The sequence below is a fragment of the Canis lupus genome, chromosome X (assembly GCF_048164855.1).
Source record: "Canis lupus baileyi chromosome X, mCanLup2.hap1, whole genome shotgun sequence".
NCBI classification, from domain to species: Eukaryota; Metazoa; Chordata; class Mammalia; order Carnivora; family Canidae; genus Canis; species Canis lupus.
The window spans coordinates 100473549-100488419 of NC_132876.1; the positions used below are offsets into that span (position 1 = coordinate 100473549).

A 14871-nucleotide genomic window follows, 5' to 3' on the forward strand; every position below is an offset into this window, starting at 1 on the left:
AATACCTCTCCATAAAATTTTAAAATATATTTTAAGAATCATATCACATATAAATAGTAAGCTCATATACACAGTCATATACACACTAATGTATCTATAGTTGTCATAAACTTTATTTATATGTAAGAGTAAATATAGAAGAAATCAAAATCATTTGTGAAATGAAAGGGCACAGAGCTCTACAGAGGTCCCATAAGCATAACTGTAAAAATATATTAAATTATTATACATGATGATTATATTCTGGACAATTATGTTTAATAAGGAATAAAAAAAGAGAAAATAGAAAAAAATTGCTGAATGTTACAAGATCACGGAAATCTCTTTTAAAAATACAGTGAATTTTTAGAGAGTCAGGGTGCCTGGATGGCTTAGTTGGTTGAGCATCAGATTCTTGTTTCAGCTCAGTTTAGGATCTCAGGATCCTTAGATCAAGTCCCACATCAGGGTTCTGTGCTCAGCAGGAAGGAAGCTTCTCTCCTCCCTCTGCCTCTAGTCCTTCTCTCTCTCTTTCTCTCAGATAAATTAAAATTATTTGTCTTTAAAAAAGACAAATAGTCAATATTCTCATTGAAAAACTCAACCAAATTAGCTATTAAATAATATAAAATTAAAAGAATATTGGGGGTTCACTTTGTCTTTATAAGTTTTGCCAAGATTTAAAAAATTGGTAATACCCAGTGTTGTAAATAGGTATTCTCACGCAAAATATGAAGGCATATAAATTTGTAAAGACTTTTTAGGAGACAGTTTGAAATTTTATTTAAAAAATTAAATAGATATGCCTTTTTATCCAGAAATTACACTTCGAGAAATTATTTCTAAAGATATCACATCAGGCACTTCCATGTTTTGTAGATAACAAGGTGAAAGCAGAATAAACACTACACAAGAAAAGCACAAAACAACTTCCATCTGCATTTGGTTGCTTACATCTTCTCCGAGGGTTATTTTAGTTTTACAAAATGAAAGTATATATTTAAGTTTAAAACTGGCAAGTGGAAGGTATGAATTCACATTAAACAGTGAGCTTAGAAAATCAGAAATTCAATTACTTACCTTACATGATAACCTATTTTCATATGGTTACATATGGGTAGAAACAAAGTCTGAAGTTTTACAAATAGACGTTATAGATAGATGTGCTCCCACCCAAATAACAATTTGGGTAGAAAGACGAGCAGTAGAGCAATGGTTTACTATATAAGCAAGACAATATATTCTGTTTTTAAATATGAAGCTTTTATCTACTATTTCCTTATGACATAGATAATACAAACTCTACATGTAATTCTAATCTTGTTTTCTGCACCCATCTAAACTATTACACCCAAATTAAAGGAACGTTGTAAATCTAGGATACATTATAAGAATACGTTATCTTTATGCACTTTTATAGTAGCTTGGTTGATTGAGACATCTTGGTATCAAATGTATGTTTTACTTGCCTTGTGTTTATATTTTTCTATGTAAAGTTACCAAATGCAATCTTCTACAAAAAAAAATCATATCAAATTTGCAAATATGATATGGCATGATATTCTTCCTAGTGTTATTTAAAATACAAAATAGAAAAAGAAAGAAGGTATGTCACAGGAAATTGAATTGATTAATCAATTAATCAGTATATCCTTACACTTAATTAAGTATATACTTGAAAAGGATGAAGTCTATTTGTATTAATATGGAAATATGCCCACATTATGTTATTAATGTACATGAATGGATAAAAGAAAGCACATGAAACATTATTAACAAGATATATGAAAGGATATTTGTCTAAATGTAAATGGTAGTCACCTCTGTGGTGTGGGATTTTAGGTGATCTTTATTTTGTGCTTTAATCTATTCATTTTCAGTAAGTACTGTCACCCCATGAGTGCAGAAATTAGTTCCTGAGGGGAAAACAAATCTTGGCTATTACAATGGTTTATGGCATTCCAAAAGCCACAGCATATAAACAGATATACCATATATCCATCATTTTAAAATCTCTTGGGGGGAGCAGTTAAAATCTGAACCTTTCTATAAAGATTGGAAAACACTGCTTTAAACTATGGTTTCCAGTATTTGAATTTTCTACATGTGCAGTATTGTTTAATCACACATGCACACAACATAAACAGAACTATTTTCACGTTGAGAAACAAAGTTTTCTTTATTTTGAGAAAAAATAGGTTTATTACATTTTAGGAATATTTCCACCATGAATGATAAAAGTAGGCAAAAAATGTAGTATGGCTTAAAAAGGTAAGACCTAGTAATTGCAGGTGGATAAGGTATTTCTGTGCCTTAGAATATTCATTACAATCCTTTAAAAAATCTATTTACATCAATCCAGATTCCTTTACAGTAAACTTGAGGTCTAAATAATTTCCTAGAAAAACTGTACCAGGCAAAATCAAACAGGCAAGGAAGAGTTTATGAAAGGCCACTGTAGTAGGGGAGAGAGAGAGAACTCAACTCCACTAAAACAAAAGGTGAGAGAGATTTTAAGCAGTGGGATGAGCTAGTGGAAAAGTACTGGAGGACACTGGGGGAGGGGATTTGTCAGTATGATTAGGTTATGTGTGTTTGCTAATTGACACTTATCAAAGTTAGACTCCTACTCTCCCAGAGAGACTAGAGAGAGAACACCTTAGCTCTCTTGATGATTCCACATCAAAGGAAAGGCTCCCAAGTCTCTGAGAAAGATGTTTCTGAGATGTAAAACTGGCAAGAGCCTGTGAGATGATTTATACCTCAAAGGGGAAGGAATGATTGGACATTTTCAAGTTTTCTAAAGTTAAAGCTGTAAGAACATGGAGGTGGGGAGCCTATAATGATGAAGAAATCTGTCTACAGTTAGCTAAGCTGAGGGAACATTAAGGCTGTTTTGGTCACTAAGCACTCTGAAAAGTGCTTTCATTTACAAGGCCCCTAAGTTAATTTGTGGTTTACTAAAATGACTTTTTATTGTTATCCTACAGCTAAAATTAATGCAACACCCCAGAGTGACTCCAAAAAGAGCAGCTAAGTGCATTAACCTGAGGGGTAAAAATGTCTCCTATAATTTTTAAAAAGGGACACAGGATATTGGTGAATTAAAATTGCAAGTAAAATATTTTAAACTTTAAAAAATAGCATATGCACATTTAAGGGGGCTCCTTCTAATTCCCAGGAATGATGATTTATTGCGGTAGTTAGTATTCAGCATAATATTCCTTATTAGGAAGACTTAACTTTTCCTTTTCTTCTCTTTTTCTTATCCATCAAACCCTTTTGCTACCCTTTAGTTTTTTTAGAGAGGGAGAGAGAATGGAGGAGGGTGTGCAGAGGGAGAGGGAGAGAGAGAGAGAGAGAGAGAGAGAGAGAGAGAGAAACTTAAGTAGGCTCTGCTCCCAGCATCGAGCCTGACTCGGGGTTCGATCTCAAGACCCTGAGATCATGATCTGAGCTGAAATCAAGGGTCTGCTGGTCCACTGGTTGACAGACTAAGCTACCTAGGTGGCCCAATTACTTTTTCTAATTAAGATAAAAGAAGTAGCAAAAGGGGTATAATATTTGTAAAATGAAGAAAATTACAGAAAATGTAAGAGTGTTTAAGAGATTTTCTCCTGTTTAGTCATCAAATATATAATTTATAATTTTATTAATCCTTTAGACATATGCTTACATGATGTGAAACAAAATATCAAATGACAAGGAATGAATTTTCTTGTTTCCAAGTAGATAACTGAATAATTGTGTGCTGAGAATTATGGGCTGGTGTATGTTCACCACTGAGAACCATGGGGAGTGTGAAATATCTTTCTTTATGTGTGTGCTGCAGCAAAATTAAATTGACTGGACAAAATAATCGTTAGCATATCTTGAAGAATTTGGGGGTTCTATCTAGTTCTTAGCTCACTATAGCTCTTTATTTGCAATATTCTGCATGCTTTTTAAAAATAACATGGCTTTAAATTGAGAAAAGGAAAATGTGAATATTTTGAAGTTACTGTGGCGGAGCACATTCAAGTCAGACTTCACACACTGTAAAATCTGAATACTTAAATGTGAAATTGCTGAAAACAGCATCTCAAGGCTTCAGGACAGTTCATTATGGTAGGCTCTGCTGCCAATGTGATCTTGAAGGCCATAGAAAAAGTGCATTGTGTTATATTTTAAGACTGCATCATAATTAAGTGCTACTGCTGTGTTTGTGGCTTCCAGAAAAGTTATTAACAGCACTCTGTCAGATAATTAGAAACATAGATCATGCAGATATTTCTCTTAATTTGCTAGAATTCACACCCTAGTATAATTGTTCTATTCTCTTTGTTTTTGGGGAGAAGGCACTTTTAGTAACAAATTTATATGTCTAACATCTTGTTAGTGGACAAATCCACACATTTACCAAGAGTTTCTCTTCTGATCTCTTTCCTACCTTAGCTGTCAAGAAATGAAAATATAGAGTATATACATATACACATACATATATACATGAAATGCAAACATGGAAGGTATGAATTAGATATATATACAAATAGACATTTTACTTATGTAGACACAGACTACATCATATATATAGATCTATCTATTATCTATCTATCTATCATCTATCTATCATCTATCGGGGGAGAGAGAGCGCGAGAGCACGTGCAAGAGCACTCTGTAAGTCATACAATAAATTTTATACAGAAATACAGACTAATTAACCTTCTTCCTTATATTGTCCCTTTGGACATTAAATAAAGTTTAAGCCTAACAAAAATTTGTATGTTCTAGTAGAAAAGTCAATCTGTGGTTTCCTAAAACCACATGTGTCTGAGGTTTCCGAGTACACACTGTCTCCCTGAAACTGTTTTACTTGATGGTTTTTGTCTGCTTGGAAACAGATCGAACCCTAATGGAGAAGAGCAGTGCCTATACTTCTTAAAGGTGATCCATCCAGTAAGAAAATCATTATCTTATAAAATGTTTTCACCAATTTCCTCCTTTGCTCCACAAAGGACTGCTCCACAGCACCCGCTCTCTAACACTGTTTATTTTTTGTATTTGAGACAAGGGCTGGGCATAAGGGTGGTAAGGGGACCATGGGGAGTTTGTGTTTTTTCACTATTCCATCTTCACAATACACTCAACTATAAATATTTGGAACAAAATGACTACATGTGTCTAATCTTTACTTAGATGGTAAAAGACAAGTCTTTGTGTAAATAAATGACTGATATAAGGTTCATTTCCATTTCTGAGGAACATACAGACAACATTTTTTGAGCATTACAACACTAAAGTGGAGTCTAGGGATGTGTTTGGGATTCTTTGATGAATAGTCTGATGGGGTCCAAGGAGGTTAGATTTAGAGAAACAAGAAAGTAACTCAACTGATATGTGAAGAAGAGAACAGTTTCTTTTTTCTTCATCTCTCCTCCCTGGCTTCCTTTGCTTTTTATTTTCAGAAGTGCTAGCATTGAAAATGTCTCCAGGGTGTAAAAGGAATAGAGGAAAAGGAGGGGATTGGGTAGAAATTCCAGATACCAGTGAACTTTGAGGCAAAGAGACAGAAAGAACAGATGGAAATACCAAGATACAGAAGGAGGAAGGAAGTTAACAAAGTTCTTCTCAAATGGTTATTTGTAAGCACTGCTTGTATTTTAAAATGAAAATGTTATATTGTCAAGATTCTATCGCTTTTTAAATTCATTCAGTGGCTGTTAATTCAGGGACTGCTGTGTGGGAGGCTCTGAGGATCCTGTCCTCAGGTCCAGAGAGGCACACAGGCTCTAAGTCCTTGCTACTCGGTGTGTGCTCTGGGTCCTGCAGCACTCACTCAGAATTTGCATTTTTACATGATCTCCTTTTAATTCCTATGCACGCCAAACATCTGAGAAACGCAACTTGAAATATATGACTATAAAAGTGTGTGAAACAGACGTGTCTTGACACTATGAGAACACATACTTATTTTGGGGACTAAAGAAGACTTCACCTTCAAGGTATACATTAGACCTGAGGAAAGCACTGGAGTCAATCAAGTGAATGTATATGGTGAGGGTGGACAGTGAGCTGGGCAGAAGGAATACTCCTTGATATAATAAAAAAAACAGTTTTGCTGGATGGTAAAGTATAATATGGCAAATGGATGGTGGCGGGGGGTATGAGGTGAGTGAGGACTAATGGTTGATGGTTTGACAAACCAGCTAAGGATCTGGGACTTTATCCTTTGAGTAATGTGGAGTGAGCCACTGGTACTTTTGAAGCATCTGTTTTTCACCATGTGGAGAATGGTTTTGAGGCAGGTGAAGAGGCAGCAGAAAGATGCCCCAGTCTTAACACATAGGATCCTGTTTCTTCAGGCCTGGAGTTGTGTAAATTATATCTTAGTTATTTCTTTGTTTCAGAAATACAGAAGAAATCAGTATAGTCCTGAAAGAGTCTTAGATCTTTTTCACTCATTTTGTGTTCTAGAATGGTAATGCTTTCTTTTCAACAAAGCAAAAATCAGTAGTTTGTGAGGTCTTTTTCTAGCCTGCATGGACTAGAGGGAGGTCACTATTTGCTCTTTTATAATCAGCTTCAAGGCAGCAAGAGACAGAAGTCATAGCTATATAGAGGACAAAGCGGAACTTCTAAATGGATTTAGTTTAACTATTTAGATTTATTTTATTCATTTATGATTTTATTTATGATTTTATTTATTTATTTATTCATGAGAGACACAGAAAGAGAGAGAGAGAGAGAGGCAGAGACATAGGCAGAGGGAGAAGCAGGCTTCCTGTGGGGAGCCTGATGTGGGCCTCAATTCCAGGACCCCGGGATCACTGCCTGAGCCAAAGACAGATTCTCAACCACTGAGTCACGAGGCATCTCTAGTTTAACCTTTCAGATTTAAGATGCTTAATTCTCTGAGATCTCTTCTTACTGAAGTACATCAATGATGAAAATAGCCAAATCTGAGCATCAGAAGATCTGCCTGTCTACCTGCTGCATGATCTTCATAGTTCTGGGAAGCAAAAGTACTTTAAAACAATAAGGGCTTATATCTGGGATTATGAGTGCGTGAGTGTATGCATGCATGCTTATAAAAGTGACAGTGGATAACTGAGGACTTGTTGATGGATGAATGAGATGGGAGGGTATGTGTGTGTGTAACAGGCTAATCAGTTCTGAGCAGTGATGGAAAGGTCTCACCATGGACCTTTATAACTATGACGATTTCTACACTTGAACTGAACTCAGAATAAAATAAAATAAACTATTTAAGATCATTTTCAATACGATTTTCACAATATCTTATGCAATCCCTGCTGCAAACCTGTAAACTCAGCCTGAATTATCTGCAAACACTGACTCACCAGAGCATAAAGTTGTCAGAAACTCCAACAGCTATTTAAAGCCTGTGTGGAAGCAAGTGAGCATTACTATCAATATTCAGAGACACCACAACCTTCCATAACTTGTACTTCAATCCAGATTTGAATCTCTAGGAAAGAACCTTATTTTTGTACTTTTGTCCTTTCCCTGTTACTTTGTTGACCTGTTTGATCTCTTATCCCAGTTCATGCCTACCAACATATATATTAGACAAGAAAATTCAGGTTCTACTCAGGCTCCATGGAGCTCAAGCACCATAGGGAGCACGTAAGTCAAGGCGGTGTTAGCAACTCTATGTTCCATACAAATGGGAAATATGGGTAAATATTTCTTATGTTTTAGCAATTCTGATTCTTCATATGAGGGCAATGATGTGCAAATTCTTTACTTATGTTGTTATAAAAGATATTTTTAAGAGTAGTTTTAGGTTTACAGAAAAATTGAAGGGAAGGTACAGAGATTTCCCATACACCTTTCTGCCCCTCCACATGCACAGCTCCCCCATCATCAGGATCCCCCAAGCAGAGCTGCTCATTTGTTACAGCTGATGAGTCTACACTGACACATCACAATCACCCAAAGTCCATAGTGTACCTCAGGTTTTACTCTTGGTGTTCTACACCCCATGGGTTTGTACAAATGTATGCCATAGTATCATATAGAGTATATTCACTGCCGTAAATCTCCTGTGCTCTGTCTATTCATCTCTCATTCCCCCACCCATAATCCTGGCAACCATTGTTTTTTTTTGTTCTGTCTCCATAGTTTTGCCTTTTCCAAAATGTCATATAGATGGAATCATACAGTATGTAGCCTTTTCAGACTGGCTTCTTTCATTTAATAATATGCATTTAAATTTCCTCCATGTCTTTTTGTGGCTTGATGGCTCATTTCTTTTTAGAATTGAATAGTTTTCCATTGTCTGACTGTTCCACAGCTTATTTATCCATTCACCTCCAGAAGAATGTTCCGGTTGCTTCTGATTTTGGGCAATTACAAGAAACGCCAGTATAAGATCAATGTACAAGTTTTTATGTGGACAAAAGTTTTCATCTCCTCTGTGTCAATACCAAGAAGCACAATTTCTGGATCACATGATAGGAGTATGTTTAGTTTTGTAAGAAATCATCAATTGTCTTCCAAAGTGGCTGTACCATTTTGCATTCCCATCAGTAATCAATGAGAGTTCCAGTGCCTCCACACCCTCGCCAGCATCTAGTGTTACTATTCTGGACTTTGGCCATTCTGATAAATATGTATTGGTATTTCACTGTTCGTTTTAATTTGCATTTCCCTAATGACCTTTGATGTGGTACATCTTTTTATATGCTTGTTATCTGTTTATCTTCTCTGGTGTGGTGTCTGTTAAAACCTTGAGTCCACTTTTTTATATAAATTTATTTTTTATTGCTGTTTAATTTGCCAACATATAGAATAACACCCAGTGCTCATCCCGTCAAGTGCCCCTCAGTTCCCGTCACCCAGTCACCCCCACCCCCCACCCTCCTCCCCTTCCACCACCCCTAGTTCGTTTCCCAGAGTTAGGAGTCTCTCATGTTCTGTCTCCCTCTCTCATATTTCCCAATCATTTTTTCTCCTTTCCCTTTTATTCCCTTTCACTATTTCTTATATTCTCCAAATGAATGAGACTATACAATGTTTGTCCTTCTCCGATTGACTTACTTCACTCAGCATGATACCCTCCAGTTCCATCCACGTCGAAGCAAATGGTGGGTATTTGTCATTTCTAATGGCTGAGTAATATTCCATTGTATACATAAACCACATCTTCTTTATCCATTCATCTTTCGATGGACACCGAGACTCCTTCCACAGTTTGGCTATTGTGGACATTGCTGCTATAAACATCGGGGTGCAGGTGTCCAGGCGTTTCATTGCATCTGTATCTTTGGGGTAAATCCCCAGCAGTGCAATCGCTGGGTCGTAGGGCAGGTCTATTTTTAACTCTCTGAGGAACCTCCACACAGTTTTCCAGAGTGGCTGCACCAGTTCACATTCCTACCAACAGTGCAGGAGGGTTCCCCTTTCTCCACATCCTCTCCAACATTTGTGGTTTCCTGCCTTGTTCATTTTCCCCATTCTCACTGGTGTGAGGTGGTATCTCATTGTGGTTTTGATTTGTATTTCCCTGATGGCAAGTGATGCGGAGCATTTTCTCATGTGCTTGTTGGCCATGTCCACTTTTAACCAGGTTATTTGTTTTCTTATTGTTGAGTTTTAGTAGTTCTTTGTATATTTTAGATAACAATTCTTTATTAGACATGTCTTTTGCAAATATTTTCCCCTAGTTTGTGACTTTTCTTCTTATTCTCTTGATATTATCTTTCTCAGAGGAGAAACTTTTAATTTTAATGATGTCTAGCTTATCAATTCTTTCTTTTCATGGTTCATGTCTTTGATGTTTTAGCTGAAAGGTCATCACCAAATCCAAGGTCATCTGGATTTTCTCCAATGTTATCTTCTAGGAGTTTTGGAGTTTGCTTTTTACACATATGCTTGTGATACATTTTGAGTTCATTTTTGTGAAGTGTATAAGGTCTGTGTCTAGATTCATCTTTGCCTGTGGATGTCTACTTGTTCCAGTACCATTTGTTGAAAAGACCAACTTTACTCCATTGTATTGCTTTTGCTCCTTTGTCAAAGATCAGTTGACTCTGGGTCTATTTCTGGGATCTCTATTCCGTTCTATTCATTTATTTGTCTATTCTTTCACCAATACCACAGTGTCTTGATTACTGTAGTTTATGATGAATTTTAAAGTCCTGTAGTATCAGCCCATCAGCTTTGGTTTTCCTCTTCGATATTATGTTGGCTCTTTTAATCCTTTTTTTGTTTGTTTGTTTCCCCAAACCCAGTTGTCAAAGATGCCATATTGTTCTCTTAGATCAAATATAAATTTTATTTTAGAAACTCAGAGAAGAGCAGCCCGGGTGGCGCAGCGGTTTAGCGCCGCCTGCAGCCCAGGGCGTGATCCTGGAGACCTGGGATCGAGTCCCACGTCAGGCTCCCTGCATGGAATGGAGCCTGCTTCTCCCTCTGCCTCTCTCTCTCTGTCTCTATGAATAAATAAATAAAATCTTAAAAAAAGAAAAAAATAAACTCAGAGAAGTTTAAAGATATACACAAAGTATTTTCCCAATTTATGTTTCATAAAATTACATGTGAATTCAATTTTGAGTATATTAATGCTCCTAGTTCTCTGTAGTTTTATTTAAATTAAACTGCCAGAAGAGTATGGTGGAACAAGGAATATACACACATATATAATCAATCCTACTGCTAGAGCACATGAAGTCATACTGAGATACTGAGTTGGCTATTTTGAGAAAGAGAGCATGGTTTCATTGTCATCTCAGTCATTATCTTCAAAAACCACAGCTAACATATATAAAAATGGTGGCTATATAGGTCTTTTAAATCCCTTACCCATATTAATTGATTTAATCTTCAAAATGATCCTATGATGAAGATATGATTGCCTCACTTTTCAGACTAAGAAACAAAGTCAAAGAGTAGTTAAATAATTTCCCCAAGGTCACAGAGCAATAGCAGAGCTGTTACTGATCAGGCCTGAAAATGTGAGTGATTGATTCAGAGTGGAAAGATGTAAAAGATTTTTAAAATCAAGGAGGTCTGGGTTCAAAACTGGACTCTAAGGATTAAAGTACAGACTCTTGGGGCATAGTGATTAAATTCTGTTAACTTTAATTTAATTTGTTCATCCATAAAGTAGATATCCCCTCTAACTCCTGGGAAGATGAAAAGAGGTAAGGATGTGAATGTGCCTACCATTGGTCCAGAGGCACAGAATGAGCTCAAGAGAGGTTAACTGCTTTTATTTTTTAATATATATATATAATACATAATATATATTATATATATAATTATATATATAATGTATTGTTGAAGTTCGATTTGCCAACATATAGTATAACACCCAGTGCTCATCCCATCAAGTGCCCCCCTCAGTGCCCGTAACCCAGTCACCCCATCCCCCTGTCCACCTCTCCTTCCACTACCCATTGTTCATTTCCCAGAGTTAGGAGTCTTTCATGTTGTCACCATTTCTAATATTTTCCCACTCATTTTCTCTCCTTTCCCCTTTAATCCCTTTCACTATTTTTTTTATATTCCCCAAATGAATGAGACCATATGTTTGTCCTTCTCCGATTGACTTACTTCACTCAGCATAATACCTTCCAGTTCCATCCACGTCGAAGCAAATGGTGAGTATTCGTCATTTCTTTTTTTTTTTAAATTTATTTATTCACGAGAGACACAGAGAAAGAGAGACAGAGACACAGGCAGAGGGAGAAGCAGGCTCCATGCAGGGAGCCCGATGCGGGATTCGATTCCGGGTCTCCAAGATCACATCCTGGGCCAAAGGTGGCGCTAAACCGCTGAGCCACCCGGGCTGCCCCCGTATTCGTCGTTTCTAATGGCTGAGTAATATTCCATTGTATATATAGACCACATTTTCTTTATCCATTACATTTCCAATAAAATCTCTGTTGGTTAGCAATTAGCATTGCTATGTAAACTATGCTCTCTTGACAAACTTAGTTCAATTCCTTACATATCAGATAGGTAACAATATTTTCAGTAAAATTTTCAACCATGTATTACATATACTCTGGCTCATTAAACCTGAGTGTACTGAATCAAAGGATGATCATTAGCAAAAACTATGGTAGTTGTGAACAGTAGAAATAAATGCATACATAGCTGGTTGTGGGAAGGAGAGCTGAATGCCTGTTGGATTGAGCAATTGTCTTTAATTCTGGAAGGCTAATTGTACTAGTGAGGATAACTGAGTATGGCTCAGGAATGCCCTTAAGAACTAAAGTAGCAGCCGTTTTCCACCTACTGCTCATACTTTAAAGCCTGCCTTAATCTCATTCATGGTGGAACGAAGCCTGGAAACCTGTGCCTGTAAAGATGACAGTAGTAAGTTGACCCTGGTCTTCACTCATATCCCCATTCCCACACAAATTGCACAAAGCAGTGGGCCTCCTTCTGCCCTGACTGACTGAGTTTTTTTGTTTGTTTGTTTTATTCTCTGCATCCAGAACCTACTCTGTTAACTGTCCTTTCTATTGGCCAGTTCCATATGCTGCTGCTATTGCCAGTGCACCACCACCAACTTGGAGTTTCTCATTTTCTGTATTTTTTCTTCTGTGTCCCACAACTTCTCTCAAAGTGGATTGTTTTTGGAAAGTGGAAGATCACTGTATGTCCCCTCTCCCTTTTCCAGCAGTTTTAAACCCTCACTGTCTGGGTTAAAGGAAGAGTTTGAAGTAATGAAAAGAGGTTGGGCCAGCTCCTGGGAGACTTGGGCTTTAGGACTTACAGCCCCAGTTATAGGTCTTACTAGCAGTGTGACAAAGTCACTTACCCTCTGAGGAGTTCAAATTCCTTGGCCATAAAATGGGAGAATAATTGTACCTGTGTCATTGGATGGTTGTGAGGCTTATTTAAATGAGGTGACAGATATAAGGTGCTTAGAACAGGGCCTGACACTCAGAAAGCTACTACTAGTATTGATTAGTACCATCCTTCTTCAAAATCTTCACATCCTGACTACATGCAACCCCTCTCATGCATACCTCATTCATCAGGTAGTTCTCACTGATTTTTTATTCCTGCATCCCTGACAATCTTGAACTTCACTCGGGACCTATGATCCTAGAAAACAGTAAAGTTTAAGCAACTCCCCCCTCCTTTTTTGTTCCAGGCAACAGCTTCCTGTAGAAATGCACCCTCCCCCTTATGACTTAGGTAAAACTCATGGATGCTCCTTTGTTCACCTATGACAAGGCCAGACACAGACCGTCCAAATTCCTTTCTTCACTTCATAAATGATTAGCTAAACGGCTGTCCCCACTGATAAGCCAGAACAAAATGCTCGTTAGCCATAATTTGGTTAAGATTCTCTCCTTCCTTCAGGTCTCTAATTTTGCCCTACCCTCATCACGAGCCAGTATGCAGGCATTCCTTAATAGGCCTGCCACAGAAGAGGCTGGCCTCAGGGTCAAATCTTCTCTGATGTGCTGTCCCATCATGCCACTCCTGTTCAGACCACTTCCACACACTCTGTTCTTGCTAGCTTTGTTTTCTTCTTCCTGTAAAAGAAAAACTCCTTTTGCCTGAGGTTTGCAGATCTTATACTCAGAATGGTCTCCTTATTGCAACATTCCTCCTCCTCATGCAATAGTCTACCTCTTTGCAATAATCCATCTAAATAAAGTCCTCATCAAGTTTAGATTTAAAAATAATTTTTTGACACTTCCATGTACAAATTCTTGCTCTCCTTGAAGGTGGACTTCAAATTCCATGTGTGCAGGAAACTTTCCATAACCATCCCAGAATTCCTACTCCCATTTATGATCCATCTCTTTGATACTGAACTTTTTATTTTGCATCCTGTTATGTGGATAACACAGAACAGTTTATCTCTTCTGCTCCATGGTAACTTCCCCAGGAGATCTCTGCTTAATTCATTCTTCGATGTATTATGGTGCTTAGCATATTACACAAATAAGAACTTGTTTTTTATAAAGTGAATGAAGAATGGACTTGGGACATCTACAGAACCTATCAAATGGCAGTAGATGATAAAATTCAGTCAATACACAGGGGACTTTAAGCTATTATGTCATCTATGATACAGTTGAAATCAGGTAAAATATACAAAGTGTTAGGAATGATGCACACAGTAGGCATTCAAAAAATGCTAATTCTCATCATCATCATCATGAGAAATCTCTTTTCTTTTCATCTACATTACAGAGATGTTCTCTTAATAGAGAGCACCCGACTTACATGATTATCATGGCTGAAATTGACCAGGGGATATTAATTGCTTTGTTCTCTCTTATATAATTTTTCTGAGTATAAGATCTGCAAATCTCAGTAAAATTTAATTTTACTCTGATTTGTAACACAGTAATGAAAACTGACGGTGGCAATTCTGGTGTCAAACTACTTCTCAATACAAGGATATCCATGTAATTAACTTATTGCTTTTTTCATTTTGTTGTTCTTTTATATGCCAGAGGGAGGAAACAAGCTTTTCTTGAGAGTATTACATGCTATGTCCTGCACTGGGTGCCTAAATATAATTCAACTCTGATCACAATTTTATGTGGACCAAAGAAAGTAACTCTGAAAGTTAACTTGCGCATGATACCATTTTAGGGGGAAAAAATCCTGGCTTAGATTAGTACCTGCACATTTTAATAAGCATTTCATGAAAGAATGGATAATGGTTTATTGGCTTTTGGAGATTCTGCTCTTTCAAGAATAGCTGGCTGCTCTCCTCCACACTACAAAGAGATATACCATTCAGAAAACCTGCTAAAATCAGAATAATGTTAACTTTGAAACATTTTATTGTATTACAAATTTTTAGGCTTGGAAGGAGACACAGAGTTCCCTGGGATACACGTCAGGATTAGGACATTTGCCTAACCGAGGTTCGAAGCAGGACTGTTACTCGAAGTCACCTCACTG

General features: G+C 37.1%; 1 protein-coding gene and 2 non-coding genes across 3 annotated transcripts in view; 2 read left to right on the forward strand and 1 right to left on the reverse strand.

The window, feature by feature from the left end:
- IL1RAPL1 (interleukin 1 receptor accessory protein like 1) overlaps window positions 1-14871 on the reverse strand; it is a 1256301-nt gene that overhangs the window by 515568 nt on the left and 725862 nt on the right. The gene's annotated exons all lie outside the window — the stretch shown is intronic.
- On the forward strand, window positions 6894-6973 carry LOC140628946 (small nucleolar RNA U2-19). The gene has a single exon (XR_012026859.1). It is a non-coding gene; the product is annotated as a small nucleolar RNA U2-19 (small nucleolar RNA).
- Window positions 7133-7202, forward strand: LOC140628945 (small nucleolar RNA U2-30). The gene has a single exon (XR_012026858.1). It is a non-coding gene; the product is annotated as a small nucleolar RNA U2-30 (small nucleolar RNA).